At 51.1% G+C, this 12461-nt stretch overlaps 1 long non-coding RNA gene across 1 annotated transcript; it reads right to left on the bottom strand.

Annotated features, from left to right (window-relative positions):
• Positions 1–6808: 6808 nt before the first annotated feature.
• Positions 6809–10672, bottom strand: LOC148107697 (uncharacterized). Its single transcript, XR_015721828.1, has 2 exons — positions 9257–10672; positions 6809–7367 (listed from the first exon to the last, which is right to left on the bottom strand). It is a non-coding gene; the product is annotated as an uncharacterized LOC148107697 (long non-coding RNA).
• Positions 10673–12461: the final 1789 nt, after the last annotated feature.

Raw genomic sequence — 12461 nt, 5'->3', positions numbered from 1 at the left:
GCTGGCAGCATTCTGGTCACATGCTAGACAGCAAAACAAAAGGGAGTTGTTCCCCAGCAGCTCCTGAAGCAGCCCCGACAGACCTTCCTAATCCATGGACTTCTGGGAAGCTGGCTCCTTGGGCCCTGGTACAGAGGGGCTGCACCACCGAGTCCCCCTGTCGTCACCCTGCTGTCACAGAGCAGGACACGGGCGGTGGCCAGGCTGTTTGGGATCTCGGAGCTGGCCTCCATCTGGGAAGGCACTCTAGGGCCACAAGATGGCTTTTGCAAATCTTCCCATTTGGAAGAGAGGAAGGCTGAAAAAAAGGAAGAACTTTTGAAGCCAACAAATCAGCAAGCACCACAAGGACATGGAGAGAAAGAGGAAGGGCAGTGTCTGAAATCGTGGAAGGGGGCCTCGCCTTCCGGGGGAATGGGCTGCTCTGGGCATGTTTGAAGCCTAAAAAATCATAACATCCAAGCTATATGTGGCTAGCTTTTTGGGTGGATTCTTTATTCCTGGACCCTGATGATAGAGGCTCATCGTAATCTGCTTTGTTCTTCCAGCTTAAAACTGTCACCAGAAGCCCTGGATGAAAAATGCAGCCTCTGATTCATGCGCACAGTCAGGAAACATCCCTTGCACTCAGTGCAGAAACATGTCCGTCAACTTGGGAAAGGAATCACCGCCACGAAATGTGCTTTTGGCTTGCCAAAGCTTAGCAGCTGCCAGAGCCAAAAACCCAGCTGCCTGGATTGTCTGGGGAAGGTGGTGGCTGGGGTGGGGGGCGGGGAGAGGGAGAGAAAGAGGGGCTTTCTGAATCACCTGATCCGAACCCTACCTCCCGTTTAATTCCAACCCAAAGCCCACCTCGAAATGTCTCGAGGGCCAACTGCTCCTAAAAATCGTGTTTAACACTACCCCTGCAAGCTCTGAGCCCGCTGTCAAGGTGAAGCAGATGGCTCTTATTGATTTATTTATTTATTTGGAAGGGGCTACTTTGAAGTCAGGAGATTCCAGCGAGACAGAGTGCGTTGCCCTGGCCCAAATCGCTGTGACAATCACGAGCAGACACCCAGAGAGAGGTGGGTTAAAAGAAACTGCGGCTAAGCTCCAGGAACTTGGATTTTTCGTCTTTTCCCCTGTCCCGGCCTCCGTGTCAGCTGAGCGCTTATGAAGAAATGGTTCCTTTGGCTCAACATTCTGCGGTATTCAGGGTTTGTGTGAGCTATGTAGGGCCCGCTTTGTCCAAAGGGCTTCATAAACCAAACAGGCCTCTGACTTGGATCTCATCCTGAAGCCTTCCTTATACAGACGGACCCAAACAGAAAATCCCCCCTCACACCCCCGCCCCCGCCCTAACGCCCAGCACATAAAGTCCTCTTTAATAAACATACACCATTTTTCAGCGGAACAGCCTCAAGGTGTCAAAAGTACATAAAGGTCTGAAAGCTGAAACCCTAGATAAACAGTGGGTTGAAATATATTTAGCAGAAAATATTGAAACCCACAGGAAAAATATGTTCTCGTCCTGGGATGGTAACGAAAGGTTTAGGTTCAGGAAACCTTCAGGAAGGAGCAAGTTGGGTTGAGGAGGAATACCGTTCAATGTAAATAAATCCCTAAACCTCTTTGGCCTTCCTGGGCCTTGGCTGGAATGGAGTATTTCATTTTTTCCCCCATTAAACAGGCCACCCGGAGAGTTGGCATTAGAGACCTGAACATGTACCAAATCTGAATGTGCTATTTTGTTTCTGTACATTGAATCAGGCCGTGTTTCAAAGAGCAGCTTGTGCAAAATGGGGAGGGGGGGGCATCCGGACCGGTGCGCCCTCACTCAGTGTCAATGACAGATCGGTTTCACCTCAGTGTCTCGTCCCTGACAGGAACACAGCGACAGTTATTGTTGCCCAAGGTGATGTCATGATCGTTCTTAAACCCGGGGTTCTCGGGGACTCGGTTGTGCCTCTCCTGCAATAAAATGGCTTCAGAAAGACCCACATTTCCTGCCGTCTCAAGGTAGGGGGAGAGAGCGAGAGAGAGAGCGAGAGAGCGAGCAGGACAGGGCAGGCAGCCACTCTCCCTAAGATGGATGCTGCATGATGTAAGCTGCTGGCTAACTGTCTGGCATCCTTGCAGTTTTAAGTTGCCAGCAAAATATTATTAAAAAGATAAAATACACGCAAACCGTGCAGAATGTAAGGCTGCTGTGTTTACATCCGGGTTTTGATGACTCAAAGACTTACACTAGGGCTTGCTGAAAAGCTCTATTAAAAACACAGCTTTGTGAAAGCCCCCAGGGAGCAGGAAGCAGGGCCGGGGTGTGTGGGATCCTAGGAGCGGGTGTGTGTGTGTGTGTGTGTGTGTGTGTGTGTGTGTGTGTGTGTGTGTGACCCGCCTAGGACGGCGCTGAGGCCGGCGGTCCGGCTGCCACTTAGGGCCCGGGAAGTGCTTCGAGGTGAACCTTCTCTCGGCTTTGGAACCAGAGCAGCCAGGGTTAACCTTTTTCCAGAACATTTATTTCACCATCTCACTGACTAGAGGGAGGAGGGGCAGGAGGCAGAGCGAGAGCCTGCCGCGCTGAGAGGCTGCGGATCACAAGGCCATTCTGATAGCCTCCTGTCCCCATGGCAACTGCAACGGCATTTATCAGTTCCTTCTGCGCACAGGCACAGCAAATCTGCATTGCACATGGCAGGCTTCCAGCATTTCAAATGAAAGAGCACTTTGAACGGCTGCCAAGTTTGGAAGGAGCAGAACTGTCAGGGCTGCTTAAAGCTGGCAGTTTATACTGGGGAGGCTTTCGCTTCCCAGAATCCTCCGGGCCTGGCGCGCTGCCAAGTACTTAGCGGAAGCTAAAAAGTAACTCGCTCCCCTCCCTCCTCCCTCCTCCCCTCCCCCTGCTCACACTCCCCCCTCCACGCCATTCACCGCAGTGCTCTCAAAATTTTCCACATGTCCTGTGTCACCAGTGCAGGCTGTACAATGAAAACCAGAACGCGGGCTGCCTACGACCGGGCTTCTATTAATAAGGGGGGTGCGGGGAATGAGGCAGGTCGGGATCAGACACTGACAGTCAGGGCACCCTGTCTCCGCTGTACCTGCCATAACCACTGGGTGTGAGCCTGTGGGGGGGTGGGGGTGGTGTATGTGTGCGCGCGCGTGCGCCCGCGCCTTTCACCCTTAAAAATACATTAATGAAAATAAAAATAAAAGCAGCTTCAGCATGGTAGACACCCTGAGTAGGGGGGGGGTGTAGGGGTGGGTTTCGGTTGGGTGCTTTGGAGCTTCGTTTAGGGTGGAAAATGGAGGTCATGCAGGCAGCGTTGTTCAGATCCAGCCTTTCCAAGAGCCCTGGGGAAGAGGGTTGTTATTGAGAACTGAGCCTGTTTCTGGAGCTTTCCTTGAATCTCTCGGGTGTCACGGTGAAAGCTCTGAGGCCACCGATGGGGAGGGAGTTCGGAGGTGGTTTTCAATGGAAAGTTTACCAGATAACTTCTGACCGTCACGCAGAACACAAGGGCTTCTGCTAGCAGAAACTGGAAATTGGCATAGTGTTCACTGTGCTGAATATATTTTTTTTAATTATAATCTACACTGAGATCAAGGGCCCGGGCTTTATTTTCCAGTACAAATAGAACGAAAATTGTCTGCCGCTTAGGCGGTTGGATAGAGTTCAGGAAAACTATGTCTGGCATTAATTCCAAAGTGGAGGTTTTGGTTCAAGCGAGGCCCATTAATTTCAGTAAACTGTTTTCACTAGTCCAGACCCTGCTGTGCAAGGACTATTTATTACCTTTTGCTAACCTGATGTCTGCAGAGTTGTAAAGCAAAGGGAAAAAAATCCAGGGTGGAGATATCTATATCTTGGATCAAATGGGTTTTGCACCTTCCCTTTGGGGGCCATGTTTTATGGGGCGTTTTCTATCCTTGGTTTTTCTTTATCAGCCCCAGTTTTTTTTTAATCCATCTTGCAGTGAATTAGAGAAAAAAAAAATCCTGATGGAAAGGAATCTGGCGAGAGCAAATACCTATCTCTTGCTTCTTTCAGAAGGGCACCTCCGGGCCACCGGATGTTCTGTGTGCCTGTCGCAGGCTTCCAGGTCCAGTGCAAAGCCCTGACATGATTCACCCCAACGAGTGGGTCTAAAATACACCAAGACAGTCAATTTTGGCATTTGTTCTCCCTTAGGAATTTTACTAGCTGCCTTAGAAAAGCACATAAATTGCTTCCCCCTCCCTCTTTTTTTCCGTGCCTCCTCTCTGCATCCCCCCTCCCCAGTCCATCTTGATGTCATTTCAAAGAGAAGGATGAAAAGGGGGGATTTGTCAGGCGGTCAGGTTTGTGAATGTGTCTTTCCAGCCCCCAACACACACACACACACACACACACACACACACACACACACACACACACACACCAGCTGAGAATGTTAATCAGAATTAAAAGCCAGTCAGTACTATTAAAGCATCAAACACCAAGACTTAGAGGAGGGGGAATATAGGGGGCGAGGGGGGGGGTGTAGAAGGGGTGGGGCTGAAATGCAATTCAGTCCTCTGTACTGACTTCCTAAAAGAAAGCAGGGGAAAGGTAGCACCCATTTGATCGGCTTGTCAAATATCAAAATTATTGGTCTTTTCTTTTAACTACCGCCCCCCCACCCCTACACACACACACACACAGACACACACACACACACACACACACACACCCCGGCTCCAACACAGTCAAGTTTTGTGCCTTTCCCAAGTGTGATTAATCTCTGGCAGAGGCCAGAAACAGGAGTAGGTTTCTTGGCTGCCCATTCTGATAAACAATCTGTTCCTGGGAAGAGTAGGTGAAGGGGGCGTAAATTGAGGGGGTAATCTTGGGGCGTGGTGGCCGCGGGGGCGGGGGGAGTTGAGGGGGGCGTGGAGGAGAGGAGGGGGTGCGGAGGCCAGCCTAGCTAACTCTCGCAGAGGCCCGCCCTCCCGGAAAACGCAAGTGCCCTTCCTCTGGAGCGCGTGGTTTTGGGGTGGGTCAGGTTTCCTGCCCTTAAGAATGTGAGCAGACAGTGAATCCATTCTTGCTGCCAGTTCACAACGTCCAGGAAATGTCGGAGGGACACCGAGGCCTCAGGGAGCAGGAGGCCAGGGGAGGGTGCCCGGGGCGTTGCAGACCACGGGCTCTTGTGCGTCTGGCCAGGGGAAACCGAGGCAGCCGCCGGGAAGGCTGGGCGGAGCCCGTGGTGGTAGGAAGTATTGCAAAGTGGAATAGGGAAAGCCAGAAGATGTTCAAAACAAAAGGAAGGATGATTTGCCTGCATCGGAGGTCGCTGGTACCGAAACTGTAGGCAAGAAAGCTGGCCGTGGATTTTGCAGTGGGTTTAGGGTGTGGGCATCCAGGCAGAAAGCAGCAATATGAGAAAGTGGGGATGGGGGAGAGTCTCCGGGTGAAGAGAAATCGGTGCCGAGAAGGCTGTGCACGGCTGGGAAATGTCACTAAGGAGAGTGCGGTGGCACCGAATACAAGGTGAATAATCGGCTGCATTTTGGAAAGAAATGTAAAAATATTAATAAAGGCAAGAAACCCCCTTCTGTTCAGCTTGAAAAACAACTCTACCTCTCACCTCCTGCCTCTCCTCCCCACCCCAACACAGACGCGCACTTGCGCAGGCACACCCCCCCCCACACCCCTCTTGTCCACCCTGCATCCAAGAAGCCTGGGCCAGGCTCGCTTTCCTTTGGATTTAATCACACGAAAATGCTGGTCCCCTGCCACTCAGGCCCAGCACATTTCCTGCCTAGTTTTGTGTTTTAAAGAAGAGGTCATTGCCTCTTTTCTTCCCAAATTGACCAAAACAAAAAAGTAAAAACCCCAAATAAATCCAACCGCTCCAAGCTTCAGCACACCAGGGATTTGGGGATGGGAGATCCGCGTCCCTCTAGGAAAGATGAGAGAAGACAGCCTGACCTCCTGCTTTCTCACTCTGGCTCTTAGAGGGGCAGTCACTGCTTAATGTCTGCCCGAAGAACAGAGATGCCAGGCTGGCCACCCCAGAAGGAAATCTTCCAGGGCCAGGGTGAAGAGGGTGGGCAGACCTTAGCATCAGGCCTCCAGTGATTTCCAGCTATTTTTCTGAGAAGGGCTTAGAGCTGGAAAAGAGATTGGGGACAACGACTCACCTTTCTATAGCCCTATGCCTTAACATACAGAATTTCATAGGGAGCCCCTGAAGCAGGGAGAACAAATTTTAACATCAACACTCACACTCAATGGGTGAGGCCCCTGAGGCCCAGAAAGAAGAAATAGAATGCTCTAAGTCAGTCATGAGGCCGGGGCAGTGGTGTACAAGCACTGCCTCGGAGGACTTTTACGCTATGACCTCAGGAAACCAGGACATCTTGGAGGAAATGGAGGTTTCTAGATTTGGGGCTGGAGCCAATCAGACTTGGATCATCATTAGATCCCCAGGACTGAGAGAGAAAGTGAGCTCTAACAGAAGAGTTGAATAACGGAACTAATGGCAAATGGAAGGGCGCAGGGAGCTGGAGAATGGGAACCCACCAGGCCATCTGGTGGCCCAGTTTCAGCTTTGAAACAAAAGTAAGTGATGAGAATAGTGTCACACCCGCTGGGGACGTGTCAGGCTGGGATCCTCTGGGTCTGGCCAGAGAGGGAAATTCAAGCATGAGAGTACGGTGGTCCTCTAGATGGATCAGGGTTGGGGGGACCCCTCGCTCCCTCGATTTCTGTCTCCAGTGATGCCTAGGCCAGGTTTGGTTGTCAAGGGGTGTAGACCTCTCCTGGGCTAGAGGTGGGGTTTTTTTTGTTGTCGGTTGTTTGTTTTTTGTTTTTGTATTAAGATTTATTTACTTACTAGGAGTGGGGTAGGAAAAGAGAGAATCCCAAGCGGAATCGCTGTTGAGCGCAGAGCGCCCCCCTCCAGGGGCTCGATCCCACATGATCCCAAGATCATGACCCCAGGAACACGACGCAAGCTGAAATCAAGAGTAGGACACTTAACCCGACTGAGTCACCCAGGCGCCCCCGGGCCAGACGTGTTTTGAGGGCAGCAGCCAGAATCATGAAGCAACCTCTAGCCCAAAGATAGGACAGTACAGGTTGGGTGGGTGTGCACAGTCAGTGTTACCTGAATTAGGTGAGAATAAAGGGTTGTTTCTTGTATGAGATGGCTTGTGGGTCTGGAAGGAGGTTCCTTCCACCATAAAATCACCCTCTCCAGTCTCCTCCTTCCCCTTCATTACTCAGCCTGGGGTCCCTCTCAGCGGTGGACACTTACAACGCAGCTGTCCTCCTTGTAACGGTAGGTAAGGAATATTCAGTAAGGTTCCTAACACTTCGTTGTGTTTTAGAGCTTCACATTCTCCTCCATCACCCCTGCCTAGAAAACCCAGAGAGAGAAAGAGAGAGAGAAAAAAAAGTCTCAGGGGATGCCAGGAAGCATGGTTACACCATTTTGCTCAAAGCTGACCAGCGACTGATTTTACCTCCCAAATTAGTGGTATTAATTTGTGCATCATTTTGCATCTATGGGGACAGCAGTGACATTCTTAACCTGCAAAGTCCTGCGGGGAGAGGCATTTTACTTTCTTGCAGTTTCTTAGAGGCATCTGGGGACTCCCCCCACACCCCCACACCCCCCAAAAAAGCTAGCAACTGGTGGGACAGAATAAGGAATGCTGGGTTTAAAGCCAAGAGAACCTGGTTTCCAGTAATTCCGAACTAGCTCTGGGCCTGCTGTCCTCACCTATACAGGAGGGTGATGAAAGTAACACCTACCTCCTGGGGCCGCTGTGGGGATCGGTGAGATAATGTCTGGGAATGCACTTCAGGGCCCCAGACAAATGTTGGTCATTTTATTGTTCGTATCTCTTACATTTTATGAAGCCCATTATAATACTGCATTTTCCATACCACCGAGGAGGCGGGCAAAGGAGGCAGTGAAATTACTCCCATTTTACAGACTAAGAAACCGAAGTTCAAGTGATTTGCTCAAGGTCAGACAGCTATTTAGGGTCAGCCAAGTCCAAGTTGAACAACATAATGTAAATATGTGCAATGTAAGCGCCCTCTTTTCCCTCCCTCTCCCGAGTTAGGGTTTGACCGCCCCGCTCAGGCAAGTCAACATATTTGCAGATCGTGGCCATCCAGCCCAACCCGTGACAGCAGCGATGGCTGCCTGTCTGAACCAGACTTGACCGTGGGACTGGGAGGCCTCAGGGAGGGCTTCCCGCTCTGAGGCCCCGCCTTCTGGCGGCCCCCAGCAGGAAAGCGGCGGCGGCGACGGGTCTCCGAAGCCGGGCAGTGGAAATCCCCAGCCCGGGTGCGGGCGGTTGGGAACCCACTGGCGCTCCTGCTCCCTGCTGAGGCCCATGCGCACCCGGGGCCGGGTGGAGGGTCCAGGATCTGCGCGCCCGTGGCCTTGGCAGCTGCCCCGCCGAGCTCTCCGCTCACCCTCGCTCTCCAAGCCCTCATTCTCAGCTACTCCCCTTCTTGGGGTGCGGGCGTTTAACTCAAGCGGGTCAGTGAATAGCACCCTTGTCTGGCGCTTCCCCTTTTTTCCCCTCTGGGCCAGGTCCCTAGGAGGCTCATTCCAGGGTTTCTTTATTTTTGGACCTAAACACACACACACACACACACACACACACACACACACACACACACACACACACACCAGCTTTTGCTGAGGACAGCGCTAGGCTCCCCCGTGCCCTGGCACGCTGGCAAAGAGGAAGCGGGGAGGAGGCAGGAACCAGACGCGACTCCCTCTGCCTTTCTTCCCTTTCCTGCTCCCCGCCCCTTCAGGAAGAAAGCAGTCAGAGATCTGATCGCTCGCTGTGGCCGCTGTGCCAGCACCAACCACTACGTCCTCCTTTTCCTTCCACCCAGTTTTGCTCGGGCTGCCCGCGCGCCGCAGGCTGGGCAGGTCCTGGCTGGCGGCGCAGCCTCCCCTCCCCAGGGGTTCTCAGCGAATCACGTTGTTCCTGGGCTTTCACGCTCGAGTGGCTCTTGCGTAACCCTACGCCCTGGCCTAAGTTAATACTTTTTTTTTTTAAATACCAGAATTAATACTTTAGGAAAAGGCCAATACTTCCGCCACAGAACCCGCCCGGGAGCAAATGTGTAAATTACCGTGCCGACCGATTCTCCCACCCTTAGAGCCCGGGGCGGGCGAGGGGGGGGAGGATCCTGGCTCGCGGGGATGGGGGACCTTGGAGAGGCCGGAGGAGGGCCCAACCCAGACGTTTGTTTTCACGGGGTCCTGCTTACCGCCAGGCGCAGCGTTACCAAAAAAGGCTTTTCTCCTGCCAGAGCGCTTGGCCGTGCGGCTTCTGCAGCAGGGGTGACGCGAGGTTCAGCCGGGGCCTCTTCGAAGGCCGAGCTAGTTGGCTGCAGGGATGCCTGGCCGAAGAGCCCCCAGCCCGACCCATCTCTGCCACAAACCGGCTCGGGGATCAGAAGGGAGACTGCAGGAGCTTAGAAGTGCGTGGACACCCTGCGTGCGACCTTCTCACCCTTAGGGTTGTGCTGTAGCCTCTGGAAAGGCCAAGAGGAGAGCTGACCTTTTGCTCCAGTTTGGGGGGGTGGACGGGTTCTCTGAGGGTGCCAGCTCAGATGGCAAGCTGGAGGGAGACATCACCTCAGGAAGGGCATTTTGGGAGGACTTGAGGCGATTCCCCCTTGAACCTGGTTGAACCTCGGGCTTTGCTTGTCTCCCAGACCCCACCTCGAAGAAGAAGCAGAAGCTCTCCACCTGATGCCTTAGGCTGAACACTCCCCACTTCCTTCCTTCCCATATTGTGGACACGGTATTGTCATATGAGATTCGCCTTGAGGGGGAAAATCTACCTCCAAAACATTGATGTTCTTGCCTCTCACAGTCCCTGACATCCCCAAACGCTGACATCTCAGACAAGCAGTTAGGACAAAACTGATCACCATAAACGATGGTGATTCTTGGAGGGGGTAAGGGAATCAAGAGAGCTATGCTTTTTAAAAGTATTATGAGACCGTAATGGAAGTTTGTTTAAATGCATGTTTATTTCTAACTCAGTGTGTCTGAAGACACCCGGCATGTATGTGTATATATATATCTCCTTTAGTAACAGCGAAGACAGAGACAGACAGGGAGATGGAGACATATGTGCGCGCATACCAAACATAACACTGTGACATAGACTCCCAACTTGCTTTCTCTAGCAGCCTGGCTAGATGGTTGGGAATAGGCTGCTGTTCCTCAGTATTTTTGGTTTAATAAAGGGATGGGCTGAATAAATATTAATGTAAAGAAATGGGTGAAGCAGCCTAGCCAAAGCTAATGAGCCTGGAGCCATGGGCTGGTGGGGATGTCACTCCATTTCCCAGCCCTCTGTTTTGACTCACTCCAGGGTAGCTGTGGTGTGGGGAGGGCTGACGTTTGGAAGGGTGAGGCAATGCTCCAGGCAGCTCTTTACAGAGCAATCACTGCTGGGAGCCAGTCGGCCAGGGAAAGTTTATTATTGTTGGGGGGTGCACAGTGAGCTCACTTTTTTGCAATAACAGAAATCTGGCTGCTCTGAGATGAAAGAGGGGCTCCCTAGGGCTCTTCCTTCCCCCTCTCTCCCTATCCTTAAACCTCCCCTTCCTCTGCACCTATGACCCCAGAATGAGTGGGAGAACCGCGTGCTGAGGAGTGCTGGATGGGAGAACAGGCTCTGAAGGTCAAGTGTCAAAATGAAAAGAAATACTTCTTGTTTTTTCAACTGAACTTTATTACAATTAGTAGGTAATAGTGATGAGAGTGCCGATCCTTACATTTTATGCAATTTACATTTTATGCAATTTACAAGGGAGTTTCACACCTTAACTAGCAACAGTACCAACGTTAATATCAATACTTATAATAACCAACACTTACTGTCCTCTTCCTGTGGGCCTGACAGTATGCTCCACACACCCCACGCTGTATTTGTTTTAGTCTGTGGCAGTGACAGATCCAAAACTTCTGTATGTGTAAGAACCCACTGGCACAACCTGTTTGGAAAGGGAAGGATGGGGGCTGGTTCTAAAGGCGTATTTGCATAGCACTTTACATGAGATTGTATGTAACAGAAGAATGGGGGGACTGATGGAAATTTTGAGCACTACGAACTACCTTTGAGAACCTGAGCTTGTCACAGCTACCTCTCAAACCAGATTTACTGCATTCAGATCCCAGCTCCATCTCTAATGGCCATGTGACCTTGGGCAAGTTATTTAACCTCTATTTTGTGAGCCTGTAAAACAGAGTTCATGATAGAATCTACCTTGTAGATAATATTGAGAGTTTAATGATGATGCAAGAAAATCACCTAGTAGTGTCTGGCTCACTGCAGTTCGGTGAGTTACCTCCTATTATGACAAGAAACAAAGTGAAATCTCAAACAATTCTAGTAAGTTGCGAGCTATGATCCCATTTTACAGATGGAGAACAGAGAGAATGCGAAAGAAAGTAACTACATCGAGGTCACAAAGCCGGTAAGTGATAGAGAAGATATTCCAACCTGGTCCACCAAACTCCAGAACCTGAAATGCGATTATATTGCTTCCCCTCCTCCAGCCTTCCCCAGCATTATCTCAATTTTCATGGCGGTGGGGGGAGCAGACCCAGTACATACAAGAATCAGTCGAACTGCCGTTACTACAGCTATGACCAGCGTATCTGTTCCACCATAAGCAATATGATTAGCTGTGGTCCCCTAACGGAAAAGAAATCATGGCCTTGCTCAGCCTTCTGGGGCACCACGGAATGAAATCACAGCACGTGAGGAATAATTTTTGAAAGCTGCCACCCAGCTTTATAAAGAGATAGCAATATCATTAAATGCTGCCCCACCTTCTTTTATCAAACCCGGAAAAACCACTCACCTGTTTGGCCTCTCCAGCACCTTCTCCCTCCCTGCCCCCAACTGCAGCTGTGCGCAGCCAGTAGACTGTTTTTCCTTAAAGGCCTCCGGGTGCTCGTAGCTTCTTTAGACATGCAGCCAAAATTTTTAGAGTGCGACTGGGGGGAGGAGTAGCTCACCCTGAATTCATTTAGCTCTGTCGTTGAAACTCAGGTTCCTAGACCAGAGCACAAAAACAAATCGAAAAGGCAGTTTCTGGGCAAATGGAAAACAGCTAATTTTGCAGGTGCTCTGGCATCAGTGGTAGCAAGGAATGCAACATCCATACCGGGGGGCGGGGGGCAGGGAGGGAGGAGGTTTGATTACAGACGAAATGAGTAATTCCCTCTATGAAATTCGCAACGAAAATCTTGAAACTGGACATTTAAATGTACTGCTTGGGGTGGGGTGGGGAGCGAGATCGGAAATGACGCTTGTGGTTTTTAAATGCGTTTTTACTTGGGAAAACCGGGCGGGGAAAGGAAAGGTCATCGTCTGTTTAATTTCCAACCCCCAGCCCAGGACGTCCAGCATTAGCTCGCCGGGCCTCAGCTGTTGTACACACACGGTGA

This window comes from Ursus americanus, chromosome 26 (genome assembly GCF_024610735.1).
Source record: "Ursus americanus isolate L20-20 chromosome 26, mUrsAme1.1.p, whole genome shotgun sequence".
Lineage (NCBI taxonomy): Eukaryota > Metazoa > Chordata > Mammalia > Carnivora > Ursidae > Ursus > Ursus americanus.
Note: the sequence above shows the minus strand (reverse complement) of the source record. Positions and strands in the feature narration are given on the sequence as shown.